The sequence below is a fragment of the Balaenoptera borealis genome (genome assembly GCF_965194805.1).
Source record: "Balaenoptera borealis genome assembly, chromosome: 8".
Taxonomy (NCBI): Eukaryota; Metazoa; Chordata; class Mammalia; order Artiodactyla; family Balaenopteridae; genus Balaenoptera; species Balaenoptera borealis.
The window spans coordinates 29,636,589-29,660,812 of record NC_138865.1 but is presented as its reverse complement, the minus strand read 5'-3'; the positions used below and the strand labels follow the sequence as shown (position 1 = coordinate 29,660,812).

General features: G+C 38.5%; 1 protein-coding gene and 1 long non-coding RNA gene across 6 annotated transcripts in view; one reads left to right on the top strand and one right to left on the bottom strand.

Moving 5' to 3' along the window:
* LOC309634352 (uncharacterized protein) overlaps positions 1-24,224 on the bottom strand; it is a 116,135-nt gene that overhangs the window by 35,751 nt on the left and 56,160 nt on the right. Inside the window, exon 4 of one of the 2 annotated variants that reach the window (XR_014248009.1) lies at positions 22,876-22,972. The exons of the other annotated variant lie outside the window; for it this stretch is intronic. The gene's annotated coding sequence lies outside the window, so the exon portion shown is untranslated. Of the gene's footprint in view, positions 1-22,875; positions 22,973-24,224 lie in introns of those variants that run through there. 2 annotated transcript variants of the gene reach the window in all.
* LOC309634358 overlaps positions 1-24,224 on the top strand; it is a 45,128-nt gene that overhangs the window by 16,992 nt on the left and 3,912 nt on the right. Inside the window, exons 3-6 of one of the 4 annotated variants that reach the window (XR_014248018.1) lie at positions 12,419-13,009; positions 15,760-15,807; positions 19,041-19,080; positions 22,625-22,781. This is a non-coding gene — a long non-coding RNA (uncharacterized lncRNA). Of the gene's footprint in view, positions 1-12,418; positions 13,010-15,759; positions 15,808-19,040; positions 19,081-22,624; positions 22,782-24,224 lie in introns of those variants that run through there. The other 3 variants (XR_014248019.1, XR_014248020.1, XR_014248021.1) reach the window with 3 other exon arrangements.

The following is a 24,224-nucleotide window of genomic DNA, read 5'->3' as shown; positions in this document are numbered from 1 at the left end:
GATGACAAGAGATATTGTGTTGGAACCTAAGGGACAGGGGGTGCCAGTTTGGATGGTCTCTAGAAAATCAGTAAGCAGTTACAATACTAAGGTTAAGTTACAGTTGATGACAGGCATCACCTTTGGGGTCATCCCCACCTTCTGTGCCTAACCCTGATCTCTACCAGTGGCAGGGACCTACCCCACATAGGGATCCCACCATCATGGAAGCAGTCCCCTTCTGGCAAACAACCACCTACATTAACCGTGGTTTGGGCTCAAAAATGAACAATGCTGGTGGCTCTGTTGGACACAGATGCCCAAATCTCCCTAATCCCAGGAAGCACTCTTTCCCTAAAGGGACACCTCGAGGAGGTGACAGCCTTGGGAGCAGGATTGATAATGGTTAATTACCAACTTTATTAAAATTGGCCCAGTTTTGCTAAAAAGATGTTTCTATTCTTGTTTCCTCCAAGACGCCCTATTTTTCCATTATTAGAATACACCTCCCTCATGCTGACTTAAAAAAATGCGCAACGTGAGAGTTGCGAGTTAAGTTTTATTTGGGGGAAAATGAGGACTGCAGCTCGGGAGACAGTGTTTCAGATAACTCTGAGAAACTGCTCCAAGGAGGCGAGGGGAGGAGCCAGGATAAATAGGAGTTTGGCAACAAAGGGCAGGTAGTCAGGAACATCAAAAGATTATTGTTAATTAAAGAAAACCAGATATCTCAAGTTAAGGAATTTAGCGCTTTTCTACATATGGGAAGATGCAAGAATCTGGGCTCACTGAAATCATTCCTTTGACATGCACCTCAGCTATCTGGAGCCAGTATCCTGTATTTTCACATCCTGAGTTTCCTCAGGGCTCATCGCAGGGAGTGGCTGCAGTCTGATGGCTGCTAGATGGCAGGTATTCTTTTCAGCCCTGAGTTTCCTCAGGGCTCACCGGCTCACATTGGAGGGTTGCAGTCTTTGATCACTGTGACATCCTTTGTTTATTGATATGGCAGGAAATATTCCGTTTATAAATATTCCATTCCATTTATAAATATTCCATTTATCACTCAGCAGCAGGTAACCTCAGGAAACAAGCCTAAGGCTTTTATGCTATTGGTTGGTATCATTCAGTGGGAACAAATTAATCTTCCCTACCAGTACAGGTGATAAATATGTCACAGTACTAGCTAGCTAAGGTAAGGCACTGAAGGATAAGGGGCTATCAGAGCTGACCTAGGTAAGAAGGGATATTGATTCCCACCATCTCACTTTTCAGTTACCTTGTATTTCCAGTGCTTAAAGCCACTACTGATGACTGGAGGTGAAGTATAGATTATAGAAAGTTGAACAAGGTTATTTTCTTTATTAGGGTACCTCTACCATCCTTGCCTTGATGCATGACATTCATAACAACATGGGTAAATTGTTTGGAATTATAGACTTGGGTAACATGATCTATTCAGTAAAAATTTTGCAGTCAACCACAATTCACCTTCTCCTTTGAGGCTCAAGAATATACCTTTACCTGATTACCTATTGAGTTCTTAAATAGCCCTGCAATTACACAAGGGCTTTGCAGCCAGGGCTTGGATGCCTGCCCGACACTTCCATCAGAAACTCAGCTTTGGCATTATATGGATGACATCCTCCTCATTGGACTTGCCCAAGACTATGTCTCATAGGCCAGTACAGCCATGAGTGAACAACTCACTGACGGGATGGACAAGTATCCCCCTAAAGTACAAGGCCCCTCCTAGTCTATTAAAATGTTAGGTTACATTTACAATTCAGAAGAGTGAACTATCCCCAATCCAGTAAGAGACAAGCTCCTAGCACTTTAATTTCTCACATTGCTAAAGGGATCCAACTAACATTTGGTAGGAACGTTCATTCTGGCACCAACGCATTATTTCCCCCAGTAGTCACTGTCCCCTGTCTTATCAAGTTACCTGCAAGTTTTTCACTTTTCAGTGATCAAAGCTGAAGTTCTTACTGGGGCAGAGAAAATTACCCTATGAACCAAGATTTCTGTTATGACCTGGGTAATGGTAAAAGCTCCCTGTAGAAGTGGATCTGAATCAGAAGTCTCCTTGTTAAAATGGAAATGGTATCTACAGCATTGGGCAGAACTCATACCTACTGTAGGGTTATGCTCTACGAGGAAACAGCCACATATCCTGCCACTCAGGTTAACTTGATGAAACTGCAGAAATGCCTCCACCCTTTGCCCAAGGGGGGCTAAAGGGAAGATGGTCAGCACTCTTAAAACAAGAAAACCAATAGTCATTCTTTACCAGTGGAGTGAACAGTGGGTTTAAGGGAGCCACACAATGGCAGCTGTAGCCTGTCTCCCCTATTCAAATACTCCAATTTCCATATATGCAATACTCCTAGCAATGGAGTATTCCCTTGATAAAAACTTTCCTAAGGTTTGTATTTTCACAGATATGTTCCTGGTTGGTGGCTAACAGGCTAAGTACTTGATTGGGACTTTGACAAAATCAGGGCTGGAAAATACAAGGCCAAGACATTTGGGGTAAAGAGATATGAGGGAAAAATAGCTACACTGGTTCCCATTCTACCAAGCTGGGTGCACCATATCCTGGCTTATACTAAGCAAGACATGTAAGAGGCATAATACAACAACAAAGCTGACAAACTAACCAATCCACCAAAACAGGAAGGAAAGTCCCAGAATTTTGTCCCTTCTACCAGTGGGCACATGAGAGATCAGGGCATTTGGGCATCATGGAGTGAAAAAAATGGATTGTTAATAGATGAGCTGACCCAAAAGAGAGGCATCTACAAAAAGCCACTGGGTATTGTACCATATGCCAGAAATTTAGATACTGGGCCTACCACATCAGAGGAAAAGTTTGCAGAGAAGGGCCACATCAGAACTTGCAAATCAATTTCATTGTGCCTCTCTCAGCAGCATCAGGGGCCACTGAATTTGCCTTAACAATGGTAGTTACCTACACAAGCCTTCTGTTGCCTTACCCATGCAAGGCATCAACCTCTGCTAATGTCACTGAGGTGTAAACAAAGCAGCTTTTACAACCTTTCGGAGTGCCACAAGCTAAAAAGTCAGATCAAGGCTCCCACTTCACCATGAAGCAAATGCAATAATGAGCATTATGAAATGACATTACAAAATAACAGTGGTAGGTATCACATAAATACATAAAGGACTTTTAAAACAAGGGCTGTTGAGAGAACTTGGAGGACAACTGTCTCCCAAGTGGTCAAAAAAGCTACCCATTCTCCTGATTACATTAAATCCACACTCCCTGATTACATTAAATTCATGGAATCTATAGCATAACTATACCATATTTAAATTCACAGCAACTGAGGGAACCACCAACAGAGACGCTGCAGCCTCTAATGGTGTATACACCTGCATCAGAAACAACACAATGACCAGTTTTCACAGATATGGTAGCTCTAACATTGCTGCCCACAGCAAAGGAACATCCCGCTCAGTACCTGCACCGTTCCCTTCTCCCTCATAGAAAATACAGAGCCTGACCACTTCCCCCTTGATCCTGATAAGAGCCTGATGTGGACCACTGGCTCTGGGGCCATTCTCAGCCTGAGTTTGCTCATCGTCAGCGAGAGCCAAGCAAACTACCCACACCACTTGGATAGGCTGCCCACATACTTTGTGGAACCAACATGGACCTGATCCTGACACCCAGGAGGTGTAACTAATCACCCTCAGACTGGGTACTAGCACTTGGATGACACTCAGGGGACCATCACTATCCTATAGCTGGCTGCAGACAACCTCAGACTTTAATCTCTACTCTATTGCTGTGTCCCTTCCTTACCTGAGAAGTTCCTATCCACACCCACTCCATGTCCTTGGCATTCACATCACAGAAAGAAACACAATATGGGTTAGACTGGGGGAACCACACCATTGGCTCTTTGGGTTGGTCAGTCAGCACTGAGGCTGGCACTCCTCCTCCTATCTCTACTACCGCTGGCAATAGTCCTCTGGATAAGCTAGACTCTGTGATACCACTTGTGACTTATAGGTGCCTTCTAAGCCCTATAGACCAACTTTAACTTCAAATCAGATGAAACCCACTATTATTAACTAGTGCCATTAAAAATTAGAGCAATGGCCATTACCTATCGAGTCTCATCTAAAAAATGCCCAGATATAGTGTGCACTCAAATTACAACCAGGATGCTCGGGATTGGTACAATCAAATGAAAAACTCTGTAATTCAGAGACTATACCAACGAACCTTATGGGATTATGGAGATAAAAGTATACCTCCTGCTAATCCCTGAGATGATGATAAATATAAACCCTGACAACAATGTATACCCTTACAGTTATTGGCCTCTCTTTCTTTTATTTTTTTCTTTGAAAGTGATAATTGCAAGGAGTGGTAAGATCAATAGACAGGTTTTTTTCAGGTGTTTTTTTAAAAAATTATTTATTTTTGGCTGTGTTGGGTCTTCGTTTCTGTGCGAGGGCCTTCTCCAGTTGCGGCAAGCGGGGGCCACTCCTCATCGTGGTGCGCGGGCCTCTCACTATCGTGGCCTCTCTTGTTGCGGAGCACAGGCTCCAGACACGCAGGCTCAGTAGTTGTGGCTAACGGGCCCAGTTGCTCCACGGCATGTGGGATCCTCCCAGACCAGGGCTCGAACCCGTGTTCCCTGCATTAGCAGGCAGAGTCTCAACCACTGCGTCACCAGGGAAGCCCTGGCCTCTCTTTCTATTCTTTACAATGATCTCTCTCCTTCGCCAGTATGAGCCTCATTTATTGAGGTGGAAAGAAATTGCACTAACCAAGTGGCCATGGGCACATTACCATGGACCTCTTCCTTGGATACTGATCAATATATTCAAGGAAGGCAATGTGTACAATATAATGTTACCTAAGCTAAGGCATATCTAGGAAATTAGAAACTGGCTTGAGAATGCTCCATAACCTAACCTCCTCACATACCAACTGCAAATTTTATGTACCACTCAGTAGGGGTGGGCTCTACAATAATTGCAATACTGGCTGCCCACAGTGAATAATCATATCTCTTGGGTATTATAGCAGACAATTCTCATGAAAAGCATATTTGATCATATTGATAGAGAAATCTAACTGCTCTCTGCATGAGAGTTTCTCTACGCAACTATTTTCTATCCAACTACTTGCTTCAGCTATTACAGAATTTTCTAGACCTATCAAAACCACCATTAATAAGTACTTGGGAAATATTTGAGGGTAATTTCTGCCCAATGTTATTGTTCTGGGACCTTATTTTAGAAACCTACATAAAGGCATCCAATCAGAAGAGAAGAAGTAAAACTGTCTCTATTTGCAGATGACATGATATTATATTTAGAAAACCTTAAAGACTCCACCAAAACACTGTTAGAATAAACCAATTCAATAAAGTTGCAGGATACAAAAACATTATACAAAAATCATTGCATTTCCATACACTAATAATTAGCTATCAGAAAGAGAAATTAAGCGCTTCCCTGGTGGCGCAGTGGTTGAGAATCTGCCTGCCAATGCAGGGGACACGGGTTCAAGCCCTGGTCTGGGAAGATCCCATATGCCGTGGAGCAACTAGGCCTGTGAGCCACAACTACTGAGCCTGTGTGTCTGGAGCTTGTGCTCCGCAACAGGAGAGGCCGCGACAGTGAGAGGCCCACGCACCACGATGAAGAGTGGCCCCCGCTCAATGCAACTAGAGAAAGTCTTCGCACAGAAACGAAGACTCAACACAGCCAAAAATAAATAAATAAATAAATAAATAAATAAATTTTAAAAAAAAAGAGAAATTAAGAAAACAATCCCATTTACAATTGCATCAAAAAGAATAAAATACCTAGGAATAAATTTATCCAAGAAGATGAAAGATCTGTACACTGAAAACTATAAGAAATTGATGAAAGACATTAAAGAAGACACAAATAAATGGGAGTGTATATCATACTCATGGATTGGAAGAATTAATATTGTTAAAATGTCCCTACTACCCAAAGAAATCTATAGATTCAGTGCAACACAATCAAAATCCAATGGTTTATTTTTTCACAGAAATAGAACAAACAATCCTAAAATTTATATGAAACCAAAAAGACTCTGAGTATCCAAAGCAATCTTGAGAAAAGAACAAAGGTAGAGGCTTTTCTGATTTCAAACTATAGTACAAAGCTCTAATAATCAAGACTGTATGATACTGGCAAAAAAATAGACCCATGCACCAACTGAACAGAATAGAGAGCCTAGAAATAAACCCACACGTATATTGTCAGTTAACTGATGATAGAGGAATCAAGAATATACAATGGGATAATATAGTCCCTTCAGTAATGGTGTCAGGAAAACTGGACAGCCACAGGCAAAAGAATGAAGCTCGGGGCTTCCCTGGTGGCGCAGTGGTTGAGAATCTGCCTGCTAATGCAGGGGACACGGGTTCGAGCCCTGGTCTGGGAAGATCCCACATGCCGCGGAGCAACTAGGCCCGTGAGCCACAACTACTGAGCCTGCGCGTCTGGAAGCCTGTGCTCCGCAACAAGAGAGGCCGCGATAGTGAAAGGCCTGCGCACCGCGATGAAGAGTGGCCCCCACTCGCCGCAACTAGAGGAAGCCCTCGCACAGAAACGAAGACCCAACACAGCCAAAAAAAATAAATAAATAAATAATAATTAAAGGTGCTAATAATTTAAAAAAAAAAAAAAAAAAAAAGAATGAAGCTCGACCACACTATCTTACACCATACACAAAAATTAACTCAAAATGGATTAAAGACTTGACTATCAGACCTGAAACCATAAAAATCCTAGAAAAAAGCATAGATGGGAGGTAACTTCCTTCACATAGCTCTTAGCAATGTTTTTGTGGATCTGAATACAAAGGCAAGGGAACTAAAAGTAAAAATAAACAAATGGGACTACATCAAACTAAAAAGCTTCTGCACAGTAAAGGAAACCATCAACAAAATCAAAAGGCAACCTAAAAGATGGGAGAAAATACTTGCAAATCATATCTAAAAAGGGATTAATATTCAAAATACATAAAGAATACATACAACACTATGAAGTAATATGAAACAAGAACAAAATAAAAAATAATCTGATTTTTAAAATGGGCAGAGGACCTGAATACAGTTTTCCAAAGAATACATACAACTGTCCAACAGATATATGAAAAGGTGCTCAACATCATTAATCATCAGGAGAATGCAAATAAAAACCACAAAGAGATAGCACCTGACACCTGTTAGAATGGCTCTTCTCAAAAAGACAAGAAATAACAAATGTTGGTGAGGATGTGAAGAAAAAGGAAAACTTGTATACTGTTGATGGAAATGTAAATTGGTACAGCCTCTGTGGAAAAAAAGTATGAAGGTTCCTCAAAAAATTAAAAATAGAACTACCATATGATCCAGCAATCTCACTTCAGGGTATTTATCTGAAGGAAATGAAATCACTATATCAAAGAGATATCTGCATCCCCACGTTCATTGCAGCATTATTCACAGTAGCCAGGACATGAAAACAACCTAAGTGTCTATTCATGGATGAATGGATAAAGAAAATGTGATATATATGTATATGTATGTATATGTGTGTGTATATATATATATATACACACATACATACATACACACATACATACATATATATGAAGTATAATATAATATAAATATATGTATAATGGAATATTATTCAGCCATAAAAAAGAAGGAAATTCTGCTATTTGCGACAACATGGATGGACCTCAAGGGCATTATGCTAAATGAAATAAGTCAGAGAAAGACAAATGCTATATAATCTCAATTATATGTGGAATCTAAAACAAAATCAAAAACCAAAAAAACCCCAGAACTCATAGATAACAGGAAACAGATTCGTGGTTGCCTGAGGTGGGGGGTTGGGGTGGGAGTGGGGGAATTGGGTGAAGGTGGTCAAAAAGTACAAACTGGAAAGTTATAAGATAAATAAGCCCTAGAAATGTAATTTACTGCATGATGACTTAGCTAACAATATTGTATATTTGAAAGTTGTAAAGACAGTAGATCTTAGAAGTTCTCATCACAAGAAAAAGAATTGTAAACTATGTGTGGTGATGGATGTTAACTAAACTTATTGCGGTTATCATTTTGTAATATATACATATATCAAATCATTATGCTGTACACCTAAAGTGAATACAATATTATATGTCAATTATATCTCAATTTTTAAAAAACCTAAAAATCCCACCTTACAGAATATAGAAACAATAATGAAAAGACAAGTAGCAAAGCTAACCTGGGAGGACATTTATTGGTGTAGTCACAACACCACCTCCCAAGGGGCCACTATGAAAGCTGTTCTAACGTCTGCCCTAGGAAGGTTTGGATACCATGGAGCAGAGGGTCCCACAGTGAAACACAGCAAACTTGTAATAAATAGGGATAGAATTGGGACAAATGTATAATACAATTGATGTCTGCTTTTAGAAATAATTTGGCCCACTTGGGAGGATCCCATATGTGAGTGCCCCATGGTTCAGGAACTAATTTGGTGCATGTCTAAATTAACTTTTTATCAGACTGCTGAGAGTATCTGTGAAACCTATCCCATGTCCATGGGCACACACTGATGCTACTTATTATGGCAGTCAGCAGGAAACTCAATCACTAATGCTCACCAATCTGAACGAGAAGGAATATACAATTGCCCACCAAACCAAATCTGCATACAGCCTTAGCCACGGCAATACATATGTATGCAGATCTAACTGCATGCTGGGTTAGATTCCTACAACCTGATTTTAGTACACAGCATAACGGCCAAACTCTCCTATAAACCTCACCCATCAAGATGAGCCTCTTCCCTTCACCATTAACATCCAACAACAGCATCAACATCCAACGAATTTATGTGAGGCTTGCCACATAAATGTGTAGACAGTGGTGGGCTAAGCACATAACCCATTAGTTGACCCAGGTGCTGAGTGTGAGGTAGAGAACATTCAAGTCTGTTCGACCATGACATTGTATGCTCCTATTCACACCACTTGGAATTGCACTAAGCTGTGCAAATATACCTTTCCTACAAACACAGAGCATATAGGCAGCAGAGGGAGGCTGGAGGACCTGAAAGAGAATCAAATAGTCTCCCCTATCACAAGCTTCCTCCCACCCAACACTGCAAAGTTTTCCCTGCACTTGAATTTGGCTGAAAATTCCAGTAGATTTTTACTCAGCAGCAGAACATCCCAAGTCCTTGTTTTCACAAGCCACACTAGCCACAGCTCTCCAATGACACAAACGAGCTCTGCTAATAGTCCCCCTGGCACTAATCACTCTAGGTTCACTAACTCTGGAAATAGAACAGCATATGCGTGGGACACTTCACAAAGAAACACAGATAGCCATGTCCAAGGAATTATCCACGGAAATGAAACAAATGGCCCAGGGATTAGAACTCTTGGCTGAATCTCAGTGTACTTTAGGGACCATGGCATTAGACAACTGCATAGCCCTAGATTATTTATTAGCTGTTAAAATGGGGGTGTGTTTGTGTCTGTGCACTTCCTCACATATCTTGCTGCATGTGAGTCATAACACCTACCACGTTTTAAAGATAGCCAGGGACATGTATCAAAGGAGTCATAATGTCACTCTATTAACTAAATTGATTGAACAAGTCAAAATCTTCTCCTTTTCTGATCTATTCTCCTGACTTCCCCCCACTAAGTGGGTCAACTGGCTGAAAATGGGCTTTGAAATGGGCTTTATGCCCTTGTAGGATTTGGGGCATTTAGAATGCTTTATTGCTGGCTGCAGACTCAGACATTACAAAGTTATACACAACTTAGATTATAAAACAACATGGAGCCAGGGGATATATTATTGTATAAATGAGCCAAAGATGTCCCTGTATATTGGTCCCTATGCTGTTTACTTTTTTTTTCTTTCTTTTTATTTATGTATTTATTTATTAATATTTTCTTTTTATCTATTTATTTATTTGGCTGCGTTGGGTCTTGAGTTGTTGCTGTGCGTGGGCTTTCTCTAGTTGCGGTGAGCGGGAGGCTACTCTTCGTTGCAGAGCACAGGCTCTAGGTGCTCAGGCTTCAGTAGTTGGGGCTCTTGGGCTCAGTAGTTGTGGCTCACAGGCTTAGTTGCTCCGCGGCATGTGGGATCTTCCCGGACCAGAGCTCGAAACCGTGTCCCCTGCATTGGCAGGCGGATTCTTAACCACTGTGCCACCAGGGAAGTCCCATGCTGTTTACTTCTTAACAGCAGGCTGAGACCTCTAGCTCAAAGAGTGATGGTATCAAACTCAAATTTTTACAAATTGAATTCCTTTTTTTTTTTGGCCGCGCCACCATGCATCTTGCGGTATCTTAGTTTCCCTACCAGGGATCTAACCTGGGCCCTCAGCAGTGAAAGTGCTGAGTCCTAACCAGGGAATGCCCCCAATTGCTTTAAATATAGTCCAAATTCTTAGCTACTTATAGCCTGTCTTCTTCATAAAACCTGTGAAACTATACCCAACATGTGCTAGCCATAGATAAGACTAGTCTTGGGGCTGTAAAAGACCCCAAACTGCTGCTGTTCTTCAGAGCTCTTTGATCCAGAAACTCCCTGTTATGAGCTCAGTCGTGTCCCCCCAGATTTATATGTTGAAGTCCTAACCCTCAGCACCTCAGAATGTAACTATATTTGGAGATATGGTCTTCAGTGAGGTTATTAAAGTAAAATGAGCTCATTAGGGTAGACCTAATCCAATCTGACTGGTATCCTTACAAGAAGAGGAGATAAGGACACAAACACAGACATGCACAGAGGAAAGCCCATGCGAGGACACAGGGAGATATCCATCTGCAAGCCAAGGAGAGAGGCCTCAGGAGAAACCAGCCTGCTGACACACCTGAACCTCCCACTCTCTAAAACTGAGAGAATGAACGTCTGTTGTTCGAGCCACCCGGCCTGTAGTGTTTTGCCACAGTAGCCCAAGCAAACGAGTACACGCCCATCTTGCTGCTGAGCAACATCACCTAGACACTTAAGCCCCCTCTCCAGTTCCCCTCTCACGCAGGAGTTCCTTTGCCCTGTTTCTCTTCTGGGTGGGGGTCCCATGCCACAGCCTCCAGCAGGCCTCCTGCTGTGAGGGACGTCCCTTCTCATGCAACCCATCAAGCACTGCCCAGATAAAGCTCACTGTGTGCTACTGCTATCCTGTGGTCATGTCTTTTATCAGCCTCTAAATCTTTGAGTTTATCTCTATCTCTATCTATCTCTATCTCTGTATCAGCTTTTTTGGATACACGTGTATACATTTCTACTGCAGGTGGTTTAAATCTAGCTAAGCAGATCATTATACCTGAGATCCAAGAGTAATGACTCACTCTATGAGTGTTGAGATCGTCCATAAAGTCATTTCTCAGCCCAGAAGCTCCACTTGTTGCCTATTCCCAGTAATAGTAACCACAGCAATTGCATGTAATGAATGCTTACAATATATTAGATATTGTGCTAACAGATTTATATGTGATATCACAAGAAGACATCACAACAGTCTTCTGAGTCAAGTACTATTATTTCCACTGTACAATTAAAAAATCTAAGCAACTTAAGGTATACATGAAGGTATACAAATATTAGCTAACTTGCCTAGTATTAAACAGCAATATCTGGCAGAATCCATGTCTGTTTGACTGCAGAGCCTAAACAAGTAATAAAGACATGGAACTTAATCCAAGGACTTTCAAGAAGTGAGTCGCATTTGGTCTGCAGTCACCCAGCAAATATATCATGAGAGACTGCTAAGAATATATATTTGAATAGCATGTATCTTTAAACATGAGATTGGTAGATTAGTCATGGCTAAACAGGAATATATATCCAAACCCATAAGTCACCTTGACATGCGTTCTGATTGCTGGATCCTTTCTTTGTCCTGTAAGCACATTTCAAAGTAGAACTATGGAGTTTTAGTTTCAAAGAATTTAAAGCTGGAAAGGGCCTTAGACATGATCTAGTCCAGTTCTCACATTATAGCTTTGCACAAACCAAGGCCTAGGAATGGAAATAGACTTGTCTAGTGACCCAGGATGTTAGTAGAAGAGCTAGACATAGAATCTGAGCTCCATTATATAGTAATAAAAATAATAATTATAACAAAATTAATTATAATACTAGCTATTACCATTTGGGGGTACCTGCAATATGCCCTGTACGTATACTGTCTTATTTAATCCTTAAAGCAGTCTTTTGATATAGGTATTTTTATCTCTATCTTGATTAAAAGAAAAGAGTTTCTAAATCCAGGATCACATAGGTAATACATGATAAAACCTAGATCTGAATCAAGGTCCCTTATAGAATCAAGATTCTAAGGTTTTCCTACTATAACATTATTTTCAAACTAACTTTTGCCTCAAATGTTATTCATGCTATGAAAACTATAGGAAAATAATTGAAAATGACATCAATGAGAAAAGAACAGGATTAAGACAAATATGTATATTCCACCATCAATATCAGAAAGAGTTCTACAATGGCTAAGCTTTATTCTGATCTCAAGGAAAGTTTGAATGGAAATAATGTATGCACTGCATATTACCACTTCAAGTTGTAAAGATACGGAATCATCTGGAAATAACGACGACTTAGTGTCTCTTTTGTAGGAGATACCTGTTGATTCTCTTCTAGACATTCCATTTTTATCTTCAATTCTATAGTCTTTTTTCTTTTTTGACTTGTCCCAGTGGTTTTTAAATAATGCTTTCTTGGGTCACACAGAGATAACAGAAGGAGACACAGATGTGTTTTGTATTGAAACTTTTCCAGGAGCTCCTCATCTACAGTGGCACTGGTCACCAGAAGGACATTTGAGGAAAATAGCCAGTTGTCTTCTGAAGCTTTCCCCAAAATTTCCTCAAGGCTGCTTTCTCTTTATCGATCTCCCTGAACCGGATATTTAAAGCCTTCTGGAGTTTTTGAATGTGGAGCTTGGTCCTCTTCTCCTCTCCAAGGTTGTACACAAGGGCCTTCCACAGGTATACAGGATCTCCTGTTTTTATGGTGCTCTTCTTCATTGTGTAACTCATTCCACCCATGTTCAAACTCTGGCAGAGGGGGTTCAAGCCAGGAGAGTGGGACTGCCTGTAAATGTCTCAGTAAAATGATTCTCCTGTGGTTTGGAATATTAGAACCATGGCACCATGGGAGCAGAGACTCACAGAATCTTGGAGCTGAATGGCATCAGAGATCCACTTAGCTCAAACCCTTATATTTATTGATAAGAAGAAGTTTTTAAGCTTGCATGTATTCTTAGTTTAGAAATAGGAATGAATATTTCAATAGACCAGAATGGCATCAGGATGACTGCTGCCATTCTGTGCTTACACTTATGTCTAATGGTAAGTGACTTTAGGTGCTCAAAATCAGGACCACAATGTTTATGGACAAAGAAAAAGAGAAAGTAGATTCAATAGTTCAGTTTAGTTTTTGAAGCTATTTGTCATTTCTTTACATATCCAGTTGAAGTTGCCAAATAATTGAGATTTTGTCATTTGTCTAGGTATTAGATTAGACTTAAGGATAAGAACTTCCTCATGAAGTGTCTACTTTTCATACAAGAGAGGACAGGAAACAGGAAAATATACACGTGTGCCCAAAAAACCCCACAGAAAATATAAACTAAAAACTAATGAGATGACGGAGATGGGAAGGGGCAAGTGGAAAGGATGGGGAAATGGGAATAGAGGAATAGGAATAGGAAGAGGGACACTGCTTTGAGTATAATGTTTAACTGTTCTTACAGTTAGAAATATGTTAATTTTTATGTGTTCAAAAATAATTAAAATAAAAAAGGATTAGGGTGTGGTACCCCACACTTTTTAATGTGTATTCTAGGATTGAGTAAGGAGTGAATATATTATGGATAATGAGACCCACGTTCTCTCTGTTGGAGAAAGAAACTACAAATAAAAGAAGAAGGCTATAATGTACTCTGTGGTGCTGGATTAGAATTAGAGATAGCAGTATGAAATTATGGCTCTATCAATCAGTGTGAATTTATGGTTCTATGAATCAGGTGAATCCATGGTTCTGTGAATCAGTATGCATTCATGATTTGATGAATCAGATGAATCCATGGTTCTAAGAATCAGTATGAATTCATATGAAGAATGGCTCACTAGAAACTCTGGTCTCCAAACATGCCTTAGAGACTTGGGACTTTGTGACTCTCCCCAACGTGACTTGAGCCCCATTTACTCCTAGCCTCAAAATTCTGGAATTCGTAGATAACAGGTTTAATGTCCCCCTCTTTCGGTTTTAGCTATTATTTTCACCTAAGCCTCGATTATGTTATTTTATTCCTTTTAACCTCATTATGAGCAACACATATATAGTTCTTCCAGACCACTTTAGTCGGGAGCAGAGAACCTGAACAATGTGGAATGTTCCTAAGTAGCACATTTTTTTCCTAACAGGAGAATTTTACTAATTTTCTTTTTTAAATTGAGTTATAATTGGCTATTACATTATATTAGTTTCAGATGTACAACATAATGATTCCATATTTGTATATATTGTGAAATGATAACCACAATAAGTCTAGTTAATATCCATCCCCATACACAGTTACAATACTTTTTTCTTGTGATGAGGACTTTTAAGATCTACTCTCTTATCAACTTTCAAATATTCAATATAGTATTATTAACTATAGTCACCATGCTGTACATTACATCCCCATGATTTATTTATTTAATAACTGGAAGTTTGTATCTTCTGACCCCCTTCATCAATTTCACCCACCCAAAACCTCTGCCTCTGCCAACCATCAATCTGCTCTCTGTATTTATGAGCTCAGTTTTGTTGTTGTTGTTTTTTATGTCATTTTGTCCTGTTTTTAGATTCCACATATAAGTGACATTATATAGTATTTGTCTTTCTCTGACTTATTTCACTTAGCATAATGCCTTTAAGGTCCATCTAGTTGTCTCAAATGGCAGGATTTCCTTCATTTTTATGGCTGAATAATATTTCATTGTATATACATACCACATTTTCTTTATCCATCCATCTATTGATGGACACTTGTTTCCATGTCCTGGCAATTGTGAATAATGCTGCAATGAACATAGGGGTGCAGATATCTCTTTGAGATAGTGATTTAATTTTCTTTCAATAAATACCCTGAAGTAGGATTGCTGAATCATATGGTAGTTCTATTTTTAATTTTTTGAGGAACCTCCATATTGTTTTCTACAGTGGTTATACCAATTTACGTTCCCACCAACAGTGCATAAGGGTTCCCTTTTCTCCACATCCTTGCCAACACTTGTTACTTTAATTTTTTAATTAAAAAATTTTAAATTGAAGTATAATTGACTTACAACACTATGTTAGTTCCAGATGCACAGCACAGTGATTCAATATTTCTATACATTACAAAATGATTACCAGGATAAATCTAGCTACTGTTTGTCACCATACAAAGATATTACAACATACTAACTATATTCCCCATGCTGTATGTTTCATCACCATGACTCATTTATTTCATAACTGAAAGTTTGTACCTCTTAATCTCCCTCACCTATTTCACTCAACCCCCCCACCACATCCCCTTCTGGCAACCACCTGTTTGTTCTCTGTATCTATAACTCTGTTTCTGTCTTCTGTTTGTTCATTTGTTTTATTTTTTAGATTCCACATATAAGTGTAATCATACAGTATGTCTTCCTCTGTCTGACTTATTTCACTTATTTTCACTTATTTCACCTATACCCTCTAGGTCCATCTATGTTGTCACAAATGGCAAGATTTCATTCTTTTTTTAATGGTGAGTAACATTCCATTGTGTATATATAACACATCTTCTTTATCTATTCATCTGTTGATGGACACTTTGGTTGTTCCCATATCTTGGCTATTATAAATAATGCAGCAATGAACATAGGGTGCGTATGTCTTTTTGAATTAATGTTTGTTTTCTTCAGAAAAATACCCAGAAGTGGAACTGCTGTATCATATGATAGTTCTATATTTAATTATTTTGAGGAACCTCCATACTGTTTTCCATAATTGTTGTACCAATTTACATTCCCACCAACAGTGCACAAAGGTTTCCTTTTCTCCACATTCTTCATAATAGCCATTCTTTTTTTTTTTTCCATAATAGCCATTCTAGTAGGTATGAGGTGATACCCTGTGGGCTTTTTTTTTTTTTTTTTTTGTATCTCCCTACTAATTAATGATACTAAGTACCTTTCATGTATCTGTTGGCTACTTGTATGCCTTCTTTGGAAAACTGTCAAAATGGAAAACTGTCTATTCAGGTATCTGCACATTTTTTAATCAGATTACTTCTTTTTTTGCTAGTTGTATGAGTTCCTTATATATTTTGGATATTAACTCCTTATCAGATAGATGGTTTGCAAATATTTTCTCCCATTGTGTAGGCTGCCTTTGCATTTTGTTGATTGTTTATTTGGCTGTGCAAAAGCTTTTTAGTTTGATGTAGTCCCACTTATTTATTTTTGTTTTTGTTGCCTTTGCTTTTGGTGTCAAATCCAAAAAATCATCGCCAAGACCAATGTCAAGGAGCTTACTGCCTATGTTTTTTCCTAGGAGTTGTTATGGTTTCAGGTCTTACTTCAAGTCTTTAATCCATTTTGAGTTAAACTTATGTATGGTGTAAGATAGCGGTCCAGTTTCATTTTTTGGTTTTTTTTTTTGCATGAGGCTGTTCAGTTATCCAACACCATTTATTGAAGAGACTGTCCTTTCCCCATTGTATATGCTTATCTCCTTTGTCATAAATTAATTGACTACATATGGGTGGGTTTATTTCTGGGCTCTCTATTTTGTTCCATTGGTATAGGTATCTGTGTTGATGCCAGTACCATACTGTTTTGGTTACTATAGGTTTGTGATAAAGTTTGAAATCAGGACGGGTGAGTCCTCCAACTTTGTTCTTCTTCCTCAGGACTGCTTTGGCTATTCAGGGCCTTTTGTGGTTCCAAACAAATTTTAGGATTATTTTTTCTAATTATGTGAAAAATGCCATTGGAATTTTGAGAGGGCTGGCACTGAATCTATAAATGGCTTTGGGTAGCACAGAAATTTTAACAGTTTTATTCTTCCTTCCCATGAAAATAGGATCTCTTCACATTTATTTTGTGTCATCTTCAATTTCCTTTATCAATGTCATGTAATTTTCACTGCACAGAACTTTCACCCCCTTGGTAAATTTTGCCAAATTATTTCATTGTTTTTGATATTGTTGTAAAGAGGATTGTTTTCTTTGTAGCTTTTTCAGATATTTGGTTGCTTGTGTATAGAAACAAAGCTAATTTTTGTATGTTGATTTTGTATCCTGCAACTTTGTTTATTAGTTCTAACAAGCTTATTTGGTGGAGTCTTTAGGATTTTTCTATATACAAGATCATATCATGTACAAACAGAGACAATCTTACTTCTTCCTGTCCAATTTGGATGTCTTTTATTTCTTTTTCATGCTTAATTGCTCTGGTGAGGACTTCTAGTACTATGTTAAATAGGAATGATGAGAGTGGATGTCCTTGTCTTGTTCCCAATCTTAGAGGAAGAGCTTTTAAACTTTCACCATTGAGGATGATGTTAGCTGTGAGCTTTTCATATATGATTTTTATTACTTCTATACTCAATCTGTGAAGAGTATTTTTTTTTAATCATGAAAAGATGTTGAATTTTCTCAAATGCTTTGTCTGTATCTATTGATATGGTCATTGACTTTATCTTTCATTCTAGTAAGGTGATGTATTACATTTATTCATTTGCATATGTTGAACCATCCTTGCATCCCAGGCATACATAAATCACACTTGATCATAGGGCATGATCCTTTTAATGTATTGTTGAATTTGATTTGCTATTTTATTTTGAGAATTTTTGTATCTATAGTCATCAGGGAAATTGTCCTGTAGTTTTCTTTTCTTGTAGTATCTATGACTAGCTTTGGTATCAGGGTTATGGTGGGCTTGTAAAATGAGTTTGGGTTGTTCCCTCCACTTTAATTTTTTTGTAAGAGTTTGAGAAGTATTGGCATTAATTCTTTAAATTATTGGTAGAATTCACCAGGGGAATCTGGGCTTTTCTTTTGGAGAGGTTTTGGATTACTGATTTAATCTCCCTACTTGTTAATTGGTCTGTTCAGATTTTCTAAGTCTTCGTCATTCATTCAAGATGCCTTCATCTTGGTTGGTTGTCTGTTTCTAGGAATTTATTTCTTCTAGGTTATACAAAACACTGGCATATAATTATCCATAGTAATCTCTTTTGATCCTTTGATTTTCTGTGATATCTGTTCTGTGTTATCTGATTTTCTGTTTTATTGTGTTATAATGTCTCCTCTTTCGTTTCTAACTATTTGAGTCTTTTTCGTTTTCTTAGTCTAGCTAAAAGTTTGTCAATTTTATTTTTTTAAAAACATTTCTTAGTTTTACTGATCTTCCTATTGTTTTACTGGTCTATATGCCATTTATTTCTGCTCTGAACCTTGTTATGTCCTTCCTTTTGCTAACTTTAGATTTGGCTTGTTCTTCTTTTTGTAATTCCTTGAGCTGTAAAGTTGACATTTTTTTGTTTGAGAAGCAAGTATATTTCCTGCTGTTGGATGGAATGTTCTATATATGTCTATTAAGTCCATTTGGTCTAAAGTATAGACCATCAAATAAAGTATATTTCCTTACTGATTCTCTGTCTGGACAATCTATCCTTTGTTGAAAGTGGTGTACTGACACACTCTACTATAATTATATTGTCTATTTCTCCCTTCTGATCTGTATTATTTGCTTAATATATTTAAGTTGGGCGCATATATATTTGTGATTGTTATATCCTCTTGGTGAGTTGGCCTCTATCTTTATACAATGACCTTCTTTTTCTCTTGTTACAGCTTTTTTTCTTATTGAAGTATAGTTGATTTACAATAATGATTTACAGCATTGTGTTAGTTTCAGGTGTACAGCAAAGTAATTTGGATATATATATATATATATATATATTCTTTTATTTTATTATTTTCCATTATAGATTACTACAAGATATTGAATATAGTTCCCTGTGCTATACAGTAAGTCCTTGTTGTTTCTTGTTACAGCTTTTAAACTTTTCTTTGTCTCATGTTACAGTCTATTTTGTCTAATATAAGTATAGCTATCCTGCTTTCTTTTGTTTTCCATTTGCATGAAATATCTTTTTTCCATCTCTTCAATTTCAGTCTATATGTATCCTTGAAGCTGAAGTGATTCTCTTGTAGCAGCATATGTCTTTGATTGGATAATTTAATCCATTTACATTTAGAGTAATTTTGATGGATATGCCATTTTTTTAACATCTTTACTGAAGTATAATTGCTTTACAATGTTGTGTTAGTTTCTGCTGTACAACAAAGTGAATCAGCTATATATATATACATATATCCCCATATCCCCTCCTCCCTCTTGAGCCTCCCTCCCACCCTCCCTATCCCACCCCTCTGGGTGGTCACAAAGCATCGAGCTGATCTCCCTGTGCTATGCAGCAACTTTCCACTAGCCATCCATTTTACATTTAGTAGTGTATATATGTCAATGCTACTCTCTCACTTCATCCCAGCTTCTCCTCCCCACCCATGTCCTCAAGTCTGTTCTCTACATCTGCATCTTTATTCCTGCCCTGCCACTAGGTTTAGCAGTACCGTTTTATTAGATTCCATATATATGCATTAGCATATGGTATTTGTTTTTCTCCTTCTGACTTACTTCACTCTGTATGACAGACTCTAGGTCCATCCACCTCATTACAAATAACTCAATTTCGTTCCTTTTTACGGCTGAGTAATATTCCATTGTATATATGTGCCACATCTTCTTTCTTCATTCATCTGTCAATGGACATTTAGATGGCTTCGATGTCCTGGCTATTGTAAATAGTGCTGCAATGAACACTGTGGTACATGTGTCTTTTTGAATTATGGTTTTCTCAGGGTATATGCCCAGTAGTGGGATTGCTGGGTCATATGGTAGCTCTATTTTTAGTTTTTTAAGGAACCTCCATACTGTTCTCCATCGTGGCTGTATCAATTTACATTCTCACCAACAGTGCAGGAGGATTCCCTTTTCTCCACACCCTCTCCAGCATTTATTGTTTCTAGATTTTTTGGTGATGTCCATTCTGATTGGTGCGAAGTGATACCTCATTGTAGTTTTGATTTGCATTATCTCTAATGATTAGTGATGTTGAGCATCTTTTCATGTGTTTGTTGGTAATCTGTATGTCTCCTTTGGAGAAATGTCTATTTAGGTCTTCTGCCCATTTTTGGATTGGGTTGTTTGTTTTTTGATATTGAGCTGCATGAGCTGCTTGTATATTTTGGAGATTAATCCTTTGTCAGTTGCTTCATTTGCAAATATTTTCTCCCATTCTGAGGGTTGTCTGGGTATGCCATATTATTAACATTTTCTTGCTCTTTTGTAGTTCCCTTGTTCCTTTCTTCCTCTCTTGCTGTCTTCCTTTGTGAAATGATTTTCCATTATATATGCTGTGATTCTCTTTATCTTTTGTGTATCTACTGTAGGTGTTTGCTTTGCAGTTACAATGAGGCTTACACAAAACAGCTTATAGATAAAAAGTTTATTTTGAGCTGATAAAAACTTAAGTTTGATCTCATAAAATCCTATCCTTTTACTTTTTCCTCTCTTATATTTTCAATGTCACAATTTACCTCTTTTTATATTGTTTGTTCATTAACAAATTATTATAGTGTTTTTACTAGAGTTGAAGTCATTAATACGCTACCATATTATAGTGTTAGAATGGCCTGAATTTGACTACATATTTATCTCTACCAGTGTGTTGTATATTATCATATGTTTTCATGTGACTCACTAGCATCCTTTCATTTCAGCTTGAAGAACTCCTTTCAGCATTTCTTGTAAGGCAGATCTAGTGGTGATGAGTTTTCTCAGCTTTTGTGTGTTTGGGGAAGTCTTTATCTCCTTCATTTTTAAAGGACATCTTTGCTGGATAAAGTATTCTTTGTTGGCAGTTTTTTCTTTCTTCACTTTGAATTTATCATCTCACTCTCTCCTAGTCTGTTTCTGCTGAGAAATCTGATGATAGCCCTTTGGGTGTTCCCTTGTAGGTGATACGCTTCTTTTCTCTTGCTGCTTTTAAGATTCTCTCTAAATATAATCTAACCCAACCTACAAAATAAAACTGATGTTTTGACAGTTTTATTATAATGTGTCTTGGAGGAGATCTTTTTAGAGTCGAATTTCTTTGGGTACCTATGGGCTTCATGGACTTGGATGGCCAAATTTCTTCCCACATTTGGGAAGTTATCTACTATTATATCTTTAAATAAACTTTCTGCCCCCTTCTCACTCTTCTCCTCTGGGACTATAATAATTATTAGGTTACTTCTCTTGATGGTATCACAAAATACATGTAGGCTTTCTTCACTCTTTTTTATTCTATATTCGTTTTTTTTCTCCTCTGACTGGATAATTTCAATGGTCCTGTCTTCTACTTCGTATAATCCTCTGCTTGATCCATTCTGATGTTGATGCTCTATTGCATTTTTCATTTCATTCATTGCATTCTTCAGCTCCTTAATTTATTTTGATTCTTTTTATGATTTCTATCTCGTTTTCTTGATTTTTTGAATTGTCTTTTTGTGTTTTCTTGTAGCTCACTGAGCTTCCTTAAAAAGCTAATTTGAATTCTTTATGAACTAAATCACATATCTCCATGTCTTTGGGATTTGTTATTGGAAGATCATTGTGATCCTTTTGTGCCATCATGTTTCCTTGAGTTTTCATGTTCCTTGGAGACTTGTGTTGCTGTCTTCACATCTGAACTATCAGTCACTTCTTTTGGTCTTTGAGAAATGCCTTCCGTTAGCCCTGCTAGGGATTCTGTGGCTTCCTTAGACATTCTGTGGGTATGCTTCACACTTATTCCTTCTTGTGACATTATTAAGCTTGTATGCCTTCCCTCAATCCTGCAATGCACCAGGCTGGGCTTTTGCTTTCCCAAGAGCAGTGCTAAATGCTTAAGAGAGACCTGGGTCTCTCTCAAGTCTGCAGACTCAGGCTGGCTTTCTACATATGCTCATTAGTCATCTGCAAAACCCTGTTCTCTAAACTGTTAGGAGACTGCACAGAGAGCCAACCAAGGAGTGGAAGTGTGTGGGGGTGATGTGTGTGTAGCACTGTAAATACCCATGGGGCAATTGGGGTAATACATGGGTGAGTGGTCCAGCAGCTTGTTGGTGGGTCTCCCAATGGAGTCTGTGGTGTGGTTAGTAGAATCCACATCCCTTTGATACCATCTGAGCCCTAGCTGATGTGCTACCTACTCACCACGCCCCCGTCACGCAGCTCATGACTCAGTTACTCTGGATGGGGCAAGAGAAATAATGTTCTTCTTTGGGAGCTTCCTGCACAGCAGGGTAAGCTGAGTGCTCACTTACACACCCTCACTCTCCCCCAAGGGAGAAATCATGGGCCAAGAAGGGCTCTCTCTTTGCCTTAAACTGTGATTCTTTGGAGGAGGGGTGACACAGGTAAAGTCTTAATTGTTCCTCTTATCTTCCCCAATGTATTCAATCTTGGATTATTTTGCTCCAACAGTGTGCCAGAGCTTCTTCACTGGAAACCTGGATTCTCACAAAGACTCTTTTATTGTGGGTGATTATCTAAGCCACTGTTCTCCAGGGGCTCTTGGACCATGGCCAAGAGGAGCTGGAGCTGGAACACAGGCCACTTCAGGGTCCACAGCTGGACCAAGGTCTGTATGCCCATTACTGGATACACAAGTATGTGAGACTCCTCTCTGGCCACTTGTTGTTTGGTGCTGGATTCCACAGCTCCCACAAAAACACTTTTGTCTATGGACAGATGCCCAGTTGTTATTGAGAGTGGGATATGATGAGGGACAACTTATTCGACCTTCTTGTTGATGTCACTTCTTGTAGGCTGCTGTTAAAGAAAAAAAGTATTCTGATTTTTATTATAGATAGTAAGGAACTCCTTATTCAGGACTGTTGGAATGGACGTCAATATTATTTCAATAGGGGAAAGTGACTGGGATCATCTATGAACACAAAAAGGAAAAGTGGCGATTTATAGCCAAGGAGCAGGTTGAGGGGTCAGTGGGTAGAAATTACTGGGAAGGTGGAGTACTTTTTGCTAAACTAATCTAGCAGAATTTTTGATGAAGGGAGGCCAGAGTGATCAGACATCACTTGGAGGATGGTGGGGGAGGAAGAATTTGGTCATATATCAAGGGTGATCAAATATGGAGGATTCTGGCTAAACTGATTTGACAGGATTCTTGATAAACCTAGGCAATGCAAAGATGGACACAGAATCCCAAAGTCAGGACCTAGTTGAGAAGAGGGTTCAGAGGAGCCTGACTAAAGTTTGGTTAAAAAAGGAATCTTTGCAACTAGAGATTATCATAATAAGTGAAGTAAGTCAGAAAGACAAATACCATATGATATCACTTATATGTGGAATCTAAAATATGACACAAATGAACCTATCTACAAAACAGAAATAGACTCACAGACATAGAGAACAGAATTGTGGTTGCTGAGGGGGAGGGGGTTGGGGGAGGGATGGAGTGGAAGGTTGGGGTTAGCAGATGTAAGCTATTATGTATAGAATGGATAAACAACAAGGTCCTACTGTATAGCACAGAGAACTATATTCAATATCCTATGATAAACCATAATGGAAAAGAATATAAAAAAGAATGTATATATATATATATATATATATATATATATGACTGAATCATTTTGCTGTACCACAGAAATTAATACAACATTGTAAATCAACTATACTTTAATAAAAAAAATAAAAATAAAGAAAAAAAGAAAAAAAAAAGAATCTTTGTCACTGCTCAACTGAGTCTCCCCATTCTGTAAGAGATTGCATTGGCCTGTCCTTTTAGAGGGTGACCCTGGCAAAGAGTCCAGGTGTCTGTCTCAGGTACACTATAGGAACCCACTGGGTTCATCATGGGGTGCTCTCATGGAAGCCATGGCACACAAAAGAGCTTAAATGTTGCTTGAAGGCAAATTTTTCTGTTGTTGCTTAAGTTGCTTCTGTTGCATTTCATACTTCAATACAGTAGAGTATAAGGTATCCCATTGATGAAGACTGGTGGCTCAGTGTTTAATGAAAAAGGGAAAGGGTGTTAAAGAAAAAATAATATTCTAACTTT